The 11,667-nt window shown below is 37.5% G+C and overlaps 1 pseudogene; it reads right to left on the bottom strand.

The window, feature by feature from the left end:
• Positions 1 to 1,446: 1,446 nt before the first annotated feature.
• On the bottom strand, positions 1,447 to 2,005 carry LOC147488848 (protein SIEVE ELEMENT OCCLUSION C-like; annotated as a pseudogene).
• Positions 2,006 to 11,667: the final 9,662 nt, after the last annotated feature.

Below are 11,667 nucleotides of genomic sequence, written 5' to 3'. Positions count from 1 at the left end.
TCGAAAATATATCAGAATTTTCGATATAACGATATATATCGACTGATATATATGATATATACGATATAAATTGTTGATTTTGACCAAAATTGTTGACTTTGACCATATATTGTTGACTTTGACCGATATATTGACGATATTTCCAATATAATTGACAATATTTCCGATATAATCGATGATATTTTCTATATATCGACATACAAAACAAAATTTTGACTAGTCAACAAAAAAAAAATATCTCCGATATTTTTAATATATATCAGTTTTTAAGTACACCGAAATATTCACGGAACTCAATATTTTGGCCTTGTTGTAAATTATACATAAAAGGATTTGACCATCATTGTCCAGCGTTTGGTAACTGTATAGGTAAAGAAACTCTGGACTGTGCTGTTTATGATTGAAATGTAGATAGTCGATAGTTCCACGACCATTTCCTATAAAAACATTTATTCTTGTATGCAGGTCAGAAGAATCATTTGCAGTTTATGGTTCTTCTAATGGGATTTGTCATGGTTGAAGCTTCTTATATCGTCTGTTCTACTACATGTAAGCACTGACTTAGTTTTGGTTGGAATTTGTTACCTCGTAGTAATCAAAAAGCGTATGAAAGTAGAGATTTCCCATACCCTACTTAGGTTGACAGTCCAAACACCACCTATAGTAGTTATTAATGCCGACATGCAGGGTGGTACCCACCATTTATGTGTGATACTCGTTAGGAGCTATGAAGCACCGGTACATCTCTAAGGGTGAAGTATCCGTGTCCGATACGTGTCGGATACGTGATTTGAAGTATCTGATTTTATAATTAATTTTTTAATTTTTGACACGCCCGACAGTAATCTCACACATACAAGAATTTTTTTTGGAACTTCAACAAAAAAAAAACAAATGAAATAAAATCAAAGTTAAGAAGAGATGCAAGAGAAGAAAAATGAAGTTAATCCAAGTTATACATATAAATTGCTGCTTAATGTGTTTGAATTGGTCATTTTATGAAGTTGAATTGTCATTTTAATTTGAATTTGGTGAAAAATGCTCAATTATATATATATATATATATTATTCAAACGTGTCCATGACGTATCTGTGTCTTATATTTTTGAAAAATGTAGGCGGTCCGCAGATCCGTCGTGTCAGGTCAGACGGTGTCGAGGTAAGATCGTATATCGATTATCTTCCTAACAAGTCTCATTTTCCTAAATTGGCGGGGGGGGGGGGGGGCTAAGTTTAATTTCGTTTCAAAATAGTGGTGCAGATCTATAAAACCCAAAAAAAAAAGAACCCAAACTTCTCTATGTTTCTCACCCACACTAGAAAAAGACTTGAGCATTTAATAAGGTCACTTCCATGAGACTGTTTTGTATCTGGTGATGATCCTTGCCCTAGTAGTGCCCAGCCATTCTTGCTGTCATCACGACTCGTCGATGACACCACCAAAGGCTACAAAATGCGATCAGTATCTGTCGACTTTCCTAGTTGGAGTTTTGATCTTTGGATACTCTCCAACCGAAGCCAAAAGAAATGTATATCTTGTAACGAAATGTATCCACTTAATTTTTCTCGAGCTATTGCTGCTATTATGTTACTGACTATTGCATCAGGTTTCCTCTTACCAACTTAAACTCCAATTTGCATCTTGCTAGAGTTGTTCTTCCCTCTAAGTCGCAAAGGGATAAGCCACACTACGTCAGATAAAAACCATATTGATTGCATCTGTGGAGGAAATTGTCCCACGAGGATCCAAAACAACCATCAATGGCTCGTCTACAAAGTTCTAAACTTGCTTAACATACTTCACCACCACCGAACTAAGTAACCATGGGTGGCGCGTATTGAATACCACGGCAAAGTGTTTGATAATAGATTAAAAACTTCTACTTCAGTGTTGCTCCACGTATTAGAAGATGAAATCGGGAGTAGTATAGGAGTACAGTAGTATAAAGTGAGCGGCATCACCAAGTCGTCTGAGAGTAGAAAGTCGTTCGGGAGTACAGTAGTATAAAGCAGGGCCCAAAATATCGCCGAGATATCCGATATCTCGCCGATATATCTCGGTAAATTGGTACACCGATATCGATTTTTCCGAGATATATCCACCGAATATTGAACCCCTTTTTTTCCGAGATATATCGAAATTTCCGATATGAAAGTTTATATCGCCGAGATAATTGATATTTCCGAGATAATCGATATATATCGGTTGACTTTTTGACCAATTGTTAATAATTTAATATTGAAATTTCCGAAATATCCTATATATCCGAGATATATCGGCGAGAGATCCGAGATATATCGGTGAGATATCCGATATTTTAGAAACTTTGGACTGGTCACCAAAAGAACCGAGATATCCGATATATCCGATATATCTCGGTTTTTGGGTACACCGATATATTAACCGATATCGAAATTTTGGGCCTTGGTATAAAGCGTTTGGGAGTACAGTCGTTTGGGAGTACCAAGTAGCCTGGGACTAGTATAAAGTGACATCACGAAGTCGTTCAAATACTTCTAGAAATTTGGCCTTGGGGTGGCACTGACGGGTCGTATGGAAATACAGAATAGGACTTCACTGAGTCGCTCAAAATAATTGAATGCTGTCCCGTACAGTCGTTTGTGATTTGAAGAATTGATCTAGCTGGGCCGTTTGGACTAAGTAATAGTATACGCACCAACAACACTTATACCAATAATCAGTACTTTTTATTGGTTTCAATTCTTCCATGGAGATAACACTTAGAAGCTAAAACTAGTTCTCAGATACACTAAATTGTAGTATCAATCATTTTTCAATGAAACCAAACCATATATATCCAAACATTTTCAATAGACTCTCTTCTATGGCCCCATTCAGTATCGCTAAAATTTTCAGTTCCATATCTATAAGCATGTGGATTTATTATTAGACCAGCTTCCTCCTTTTACAGATTATATTCATTGTACAGTTACTCCACCAGAAGACATGCTTCATTTTCTGATTTCTAAGTCAAAACAGAACCTATACAGTACATGTGTGTAAAGGGGCGTTTTGGTTTTCTCCTAATTACAATAAGGAAGAACGGGAAGGGTTTGGAATTTGGATGTGACCGAGGTATTTGTGCGAGCTTAACTGCCACGATCTTCTCTCGTTTTTTCCTTTTTTCGGGAGAGAAGAATCGTCGGACGTAGTTCGGTAGGTGGTATTTATAGAGTTTTGAGAGAGGAGATCCTTCCCGACACGTGTATTCTTTTGTACAAATGTATGGTGGAGATCGCGGATGAGTGTTGAATTGGATCTGTTATGATTGGGGTAGATGCGGTAGTCCCTATTTCCGGTGTTGAGATTACCACTAAGATTTTGGCAATCATTACCCCGGGTGGGGCGTGTTTCTATCCGGCGTTACGTATTTGGCGAAGTGTTAGTCTTGAGATATCTTCGTTCGCACCACCTACTCGAGCCGCTTTCAGTCGGTCTTGAGGTCGCCTTGGATTCATCTATTTGTGCACCGCGGATGGCTGCTAGGGTATTTGTTCTCAGTGTCCGTCTTGGAGGTCGATATCTTCGGTTAAACATGCTCCATGAGTGCGATGCCCTATGAGGATATCGCTCCCCTACAATGTGCACATAGTTCTCTCAAGACGTAAAACTATGACGCGCCTTGCTCAGATTGCTTGGAAATAAAATGTATGAACTAGTTGGGGAAAGTGACCAAGAAGAAGAAGGAGTGAACGGGTGGTAACCGGTATTTTTTTGGTTAATTTGGTTTGGACTTTTTTGGTGGTGGTGTAATGGACCTCGTGTAGTGCCCAAAACAATTGAGAGACCCCAAATTGGGCGAAGTTAGGCGGGTCCGCCTAACACAATATGGGTGGTGTCAATAGTAGGACTCAACTTCTATTGTGAACTTGTGACACAACAGTTTTGCTCATCTCACATGCTATCAATATCAGTCATCTCGCCCGATTAATCGCGTATCGTTTGTAAACTGATTATTTTTTACCGATTTTTAAACTTTTCTCACCGACCTGATTTAATCACCGAATTGACCGATTTCTCACTAAATAGAGAAAAAATATCGGTTCTCCACCCAAAAAAAATACATAAAATTAACGAATTGGATTCTAAACCGTATTAATAATATTAGAATCTAATCAACATACAAAGCTAAGAATTTGCTTATTTTCCCCTCTTTAATGAAAGTTAAATATACAAATTATTGTATTATATCTCTAATGTATATTATCGTTTCTCTCTCCCCTTATTCATTTAAATATTTAACTTAATTGTTGTGTTTTACATATATGTAGCACTCTAAAACTGAGTTAATTAGTTGTGATTACGAGAATTTGATATTTTTTGTTGTATTTTGGATAATTATTTAGAAATATTTGGTATAATTATATTTTGAAAATATCGAATATATATACATATTGACCGAATATCGCCATCGACATGTTAGTTTCAAAAACCGATTTTAACCCTGTTAGTTGTAAAAACTGATTTTAGCTGTCTTAGATCACAAGATAAACAGAGTAGAAGTTCCAAAAACCGGTGAGGAGCACCCATCTCGTTATCCTTCCACCGTTTGGCGAGAGGTATTTTCGCTGTGCTCTGTGAAACCAGCCTGACGACCCAATCCTAACTTGGACCGGACAAGACAGAATATTGCTCGCACAAGCCCGACCTGAGAAGACAAGACCCATGTCTATTCATCTTAATACCCTCAATTGAGTCACAAGCCCTCGTAAACCAAGCTCGGCGATCACATGTGTGTGAGAGCACTATATCAGGTTGTCAAAATGGTTTTCTTTTAACGGTGTGGGATTAAGTTCTTTGAGTAGTCATAACTCAAGAAGAACCCTTCTTTGAATAGAGTTTTAGAACAGAACACATAACGCTGGGATCCATGGAAAGAAGTTATATGGCCACAACACATTCAAGATTCCTACAATTGATTGTGACGGTGAGTGGAAGGTGACCCTTTGGTCTGAAGACCCTTATTGAGTGGTTTGCACGCCATTTTATCTTATAACATTCATAGCCATGAGGGTTCACTGGATTAATACATTGTTTAGTAGTTTAGTATGGCCGTATGGGTCATTGTTTAGGCAACTGATTCACAAAACCAAAATGTATATACAACTAATTAGATGGAAGGAGTTGAAGGAGGATAGGGAGCATAGACTATAACTATGCTCCCAATATCGAAAGGTGATTCTATTGGGCACTCATCAAATTGGATTGGGCAACCCCTCAAATTGGAGTTGAATTGGTTGTTGGACTTGGACATGTAGTTTGAGTATACACTCAAACGACTTGGTCACGTAGTTTGAGTGTACACTCAAACGACGTGGACATGCACTCAAACGATTCCAAACGCACTCAAACGCATCCAAACGCACTCAAACGATTTCAATTGAATTAGAAAAATTGAAATCCGATTTAAAAAATTGGGTTAGAAACAACACAATTACATCAATAAAACTACATGCACTCTGCACTCTTTATCTGTTATGACATAGTATCTTTATAACCAAGTTAAAATATGTAATCAAACATGCTACATGTAATCAAACATGCTAAAATCTAAAATAATAATTTGTTTTATATCTAAACTTGTTATTATTATTATTTTTCAATTGTGAATCATAAACTAGTTTGGGGTTTGGAGTTGAGTTGAGGGTTTAGAAATTTCATTACCAACATATTTCACTTAATTATTTGAAATAATAATTTGTTTTATATATAAACTTGTTATCTTTTATTTTATTTTTAAAATTGTGAATCATAAACTAGGTTGGGGTTTAGGGTTTAGGGTTTAGAGTTGTTTACAAATTTCGTACTAACATATTTTACTTAATTATTCAAAATAATAATTTGTTTTATTTATAAACTTATTATTTATTATTTTCTTTTTCAAATTTTGAATCATAAACTAGTTTGGGGGTTTGGGTTTAAGGTTTAGGGTCTACAAATTTCGTACCGACATAAAAAAAAAATTAATTTCAAACATATTTCACTAAATTATCCAAATCTAAAATAATAATTTGTTTTATATCTAAACTTGTTATTTTCTATATTTTTTATTCAATTGTAAATAATAAACTAGTTTGGGGGGTTTAAAATTTAGGGTTTACAAATATATTTCACTCAATTATTTGAAATATATCAAAATTTCAAATATATATAGAATACTCATTCACTCAGTTTAGAGTTTAGGGTTTACATAGAATACTCAAGTTTCTCTACATACTCAAGTTTCTCTACATATTATAATACTTAAGTTTCTCTAAATGGAACATGAAGATGAAGAAGAAGTATTTGAGGTAATGTTTGAGGTACAACAACAAATTAGAGAAGGAGAAAATAGAAGATATGTTGAAAGTGAAGAATTGGAACAAAATGTTGAAGGTCAAGGTGAAGAATTTGAAGATGCGACAAGTCGAGCAAATGAAATGCCGAGAAATCGTCGACGACAAAGTGCAAACCTAAATAATGAGGTAACACTTGATTAAAATAAATACAAAACACTTGATTGATTGAATGAATGAATGAATGGATGCAAAACGAATGAATGCAAAACCCGAGCCCAAATGACATGGCTTGGTCGTTTGGGAACACTATAGAACTACATGGAGGTGTAGTTTGAGAACACTATAGAACGACATGGCGGTGTAGTTTGAGAACACTATAGAACGACATGACCGGGTCGTTTGGTTACACTATAAGACTACATGGCTGGGTCGTTTGGTAAAACTATAGAACGACTTCTCCGGGTCGTTTGGGGACACTATAGAACTACATGGCCGGGTCGTTTGGACCCTCTATGAAACTACATGGCTGGGTCATTTGGACTAAATTTAATTAAAAGTTTTTTTTTTGTGACTTTGAAACTAAATGCAAATTGTTTGAGACTCTTGTTTTATTCTTCTATATAAAATTCTTTGCCGCTTATCGGGGAACCGATCATCATGCAAACTCGAATGATGTGGATTGTTAACCGATTTTAAGTGATACAACAGAAATTTTACTATAGAAGAGGTATGATTGAGTAGGCATTGATTTCATTTTTTTTTTTTTTAAATTTTCTAAATATAATTTTATTCTTGTATTAATAATAGTTGTTGTTTTTATGTGTTTAGGGTTTTCATACACGAAGCAGGCAATCGGTTGGCAACCGCTAGAGGAAGACAAGTTAATGTTGTTATGGTCATTGAAAAGTCGGAGTGTGCCAAAGGAAATCGAGTAGCAAGATTGAATTTGGCTTTTGCGAGTGCTTCGGGTGTGTATCGGTCACACAAGAAGGAAGGCTTAAGAGAGGGCTAATAAAGAAGGTCGGGAACCAAGAAATCGGGATGTCCATTTAAGTTAAAAGGTGTTTTCCAATAGCGATTAATCGTTAATAGTTGGAAAATTGTCGATTTTAATGGTGTTCACAACCATCCATTGGCGAAGACCCTTGAAGGACATGCATTTGCTACTCGACTAACCGTTCGAGTAAAGTATTTGTCGAGATGAGTAAGTGTGGAATAAAACCTAAACAAATATTGGATTCCATCAAGAATAGGTATCATGATAACATCTCTAGTATATCCCAAGTCTACACCGCAGAAGGTGAGGGAAATGGATATGAGCGGTCTCACACAATTGCGTAGAGATTGCGTGAGTTGTTAGCAAAAGAACATTATTTTGAGGAGTTGAGGCGGGATGAGAATACCGAGGAGATAACGGGATTGTTATGGGCCATCATCGAAGGTGTTAAGTTGGCTCGGACTTTTCCAACAGTTTTTCATGTTAGGACGCTACCTACAAAACTAACGGTATCGGTGGCCTTTCGTACAGTTTGTTGGGGTGACTTCAACGTGGAAATCTTTCACCGTGTGTCAGGTGCTGCTTTAGTTTGAAACAACAGTCGACTATGAGTGGGCCCTGCATTATTTTAGTGGCTTGTTTGGTGACATAAGCCCATCTGTGATCGTGTCTGACAGGGACTTGGCCCTGATGAGTGTCGCTGACAGAGTTTTCCCTAACGCACAGAAGCAGCTATGTAGATGGCATATAGCTATGTGTGTCATTTCAAAATGTTATGATATTTTTCCAACTACAGAACTTGTAGAGAAGGCCCAGTTCTCGTGGAACACTGTAGTCAAATCGAAGACATAGGTTATTTTCCAGCGTAGATGGGATGCTTTGGAAAAATATTACAGGGTTGAGTACTCCAATTTTGTTTGTTATTTGCGAGAGACTTGGTTTCCTCACAGGGATCGATTCGTATGTTGTTGGACTGACCAACACATTCACTTTGGGAGTACAACGACCAATAGAGTTGAAGGGTCTCATGCTTTCGGTGAAAGCGTGTACTAGGAAATGCAACCTGTCATGATTTTTTGAGTATGTTTAGCTTAATCCACCCGATTCTAGAGATCCGGATGTCCGAGATTAGAGCTACCCGAGAAGTATGATTGTAACTCAAAGACCACCACCGGATTCCTTTATTTCGTGAACTCAGAGGCCTTGTCTCACGCAAGTGTTTGGACTTGTTATTTGAAGAAATAGATACTCGCGTAAAACGTGTTAAATATGGAGAGATAAGGTGTTGGTGTTATTTGCGCACGAGCCATGGACTGCCATGTACTCATGAATTAATTGAGTTTGAAGAGCAAGAGCGGTCCATCCCTTTGATTGCTATCAACCCCTTTTGGAAAACATTGTCTGCTTCTCCCAATGTGTCAGTGGGTGTTGGTCCCAATGTTGCACCTTCGATGGACTTGTTCATGAATAGGTTTGCAATGGTTTCTGAAGAAGAGCAGAGGGTTATGATTAGGAAGCTTATGGAGATTGCTGTACCAGAAAGTACATGGCTAGTACCGCCTCGTGAGGAAGCAAAAACCAAAGGTCGGTCGAAAGGTAGCTGCAGCAGAAAGCTTCCAACTAGAGATGATAACTCTTCAAAGCGAGATCCATCTCATTTTGAACATTCTCAACGTGACCATGAAGAGTGGGTCTCGTCACAACCAAACACTACGCCCACCCAAAACACCCACACCACACCAAGAAAGAAGTTTTCTCCAAAAATACCAACCCAAAACATCCACACCACACCAACAAATAAGCCTTCTCTAAAAACACCAAAAATAACCACGCCGAGAAATAAACCTTCTCCATAAACACCAAAAACAACCACACCAAGAAATAAGCCTTCTCCAAAAACAGTCACACCACGAAATGTGAGAGATAGCTTTGACTTTGGAAAGACGAGGGGTCCTAAGGATTACGGGTTGGATATTCCTGAAGAAATGCATAAATACATTGTTAGAGTCTATGACCCTGTTGGCGATGGCAACTGCAGTTATAGAGGTTTCTGCATTGCATTAGGAAGAAGTCAAGAAGAATGGCCACAGATGAGAAGGGAGTTGTATGAAGAGCTTACTGACAACCTCCCCCTTTATTGTACTTTGTACAATCAAAGTGAGGTTTTTTATTCGATGAAGGAAATCCTACATGAAGAAGGTTACGCACCCTTAAATAAGTGGATGAGCATGCCTTTTGCTGGATACTTATTTGCTTCAAGATTTAATGTTGTCCTTATGCATTTAGGAGCTCGTCAGTGCTTCCTTCTCATGCCACTGAGAACCCAAGCAAATCCTGAGAGAGTGACCCAAGTGTTGGGTAGCACACATATTGGTGGAAATCCTTTTGTCAATGTTGAACTTGTTGAAGATTGTCCGGTTCCTCCAGTAATGCGCCAATGGCTTAGAACTCGATATGATATTGCTGAAAGTTAGAATTTGGCCTTGATAGCAAGGCAATTGCAATTTATGGCATTGAACATTCTCAATTTAATATAGGAAAAGGAGCTTGTTGAAGACCCAATAGTACATGTTATCGACTAAGTTGTTTGTATGTTGTCGATATGATATTTTGATGTAATTTTTATTTTGATGTAATTTGGAACAAGTGTAATTTGATTTGATTTTTATGTTATCAATGTTAGGGCTTTTATTTGATTTGATTTGGAAATCGAGTAATCGACTAAGTTGATTCGAATTGCAATCGAGCGATTTGGAAATCGAGCGATCGACTAAGTGATATATTGATGTAATTTGGAACAAGTGTAATTTGATTTGATTTTTATGTTATTTGGAAATAATGTTAGGGCTTTTATTTGATTTGATTTGGAAATCGGGTGATCGACTAAGTTGATTCGGACGGCAATCGAGTGATTTGGAAATAGAGTGATCAACTAAGTTGATTCGGACGGCAATCGAGTGATTTGGAAATCGAATGATCGACTAAGTTGATTCGGATGGCAATCGAGTGATCAACTAGTTAATTCGGACGGCAATCGAGTGATTTGAAATAATGTTCGTATGTTGTCAATAATGACCGAAACTACACGGTCAAGTCGTTTGGCTTTAATCCCAAACGACCCAGCCACATTGTTTGTGATTAAAGAAAAATGACATGAACAAGTCGTTTGGCCTTTAGACCAAACAATGTGACCATGTAGTTTGGTATAAAAGTCAAACGATCTGGCGTAGTCGTTTGGCCTTTAGACCAAACGATGTGGCCATGTCGTTTGGTATAAAGGCTAAACGATGTGGATGGGTCATTTGGGATTAAAAGAGAACGATCTGCCGAAGTCGTTTGGTATAAAGGGAAAACGATCTGATGAAGTCGTTTGGCCTTTATGCCAAACGATGCGGCTGGGTCGTTTGGAAAAAAAAAAAGTTCAAAATTCATTTTGTTTTTACAACACTTTCATATTCATCAAATTCCACTTTTCCATTCAAACATCAAATATCAAACACTCTCATTCATCAAATTCATCCATTCATATTCATTAAATTCCATTCAAACATTAAACATCATTCATCCATTCAAACATTCAACATTCATTCAAACATCATATCCATCCATTCATTCGATGTTAACAAAATTACAAACCCTAAACTGAAACAAATTACATCCATCAAACTAAAACTGAAACAAAGTTAACAAAGTTTCAAATAATCCATCCATCAAACAAATTACAAAGTTACAAACCCTAAACTGAAACAAATAAACTATAGCGCCCACCAATGTACTTGCACCTAGTCAAGTTGAACGCCTGTTCGAAGGAGGACCTTGCTTCCTCTGGCATATCATTCCCAGCCAATTGCAGACCTCTCTCTAGCAAACGACTGGTTTCATCGATGACGTCGTTCTGTCGAAAAAGGAAAATCAAGATAAGTTACCAATCGAATGCAAAAATTCACATTTAGAGAAACTCAATTAAAAATCACAATACTTACAATCGGTAAACAGTTATGCAGTGTCTCCAGGGAGGGATGAATAGGAAGAAGCTCAGGGTTCACCAAAACTACATGAGAATTCCTCGCATACCAAGTCATGTAGTTTTGATGACACTCCCATGGATAAGACGAAATAGGTCCTCGGTTGCAGAGTTGGATCACGTGATTACGCCGCGACTCTCGATAAAGTGGCCCAATATTGGTCCGGCTCACCTCATACCAGCGTCACGCCCGCCAGTTCTTGTTCTCCAATTTGGTATTGGAGGATCTTTAGCTACAAGCTGCACGTGACCCAACTGATGCACCACCCTTGCGACAGCGTAAAGCTCGACAATGTTGAAAAAACATAGAAATCCCTCAAAAAATGCAATGTCATCGATCGGGTTT

This window comes from Coptis chinensis, chromosome 7, assembly GCF_015680905.1.
Source record: "Coptis chinensis isolate HL-2020 chromosome 7, ASM1568090v1, whole genome shotgun sequence".
Lineage (NCBI taxonomy): Eukaryota > Viridiplantae > Streptophyta > Magnoliopsida > Ranunculales > Ranunculaceae > Coptis > Coptis chinensis.
Note: the sequence above shows the minus strand (reverse complement) of the source record. Positions and strands in the feature narration are given on the sequence as shown.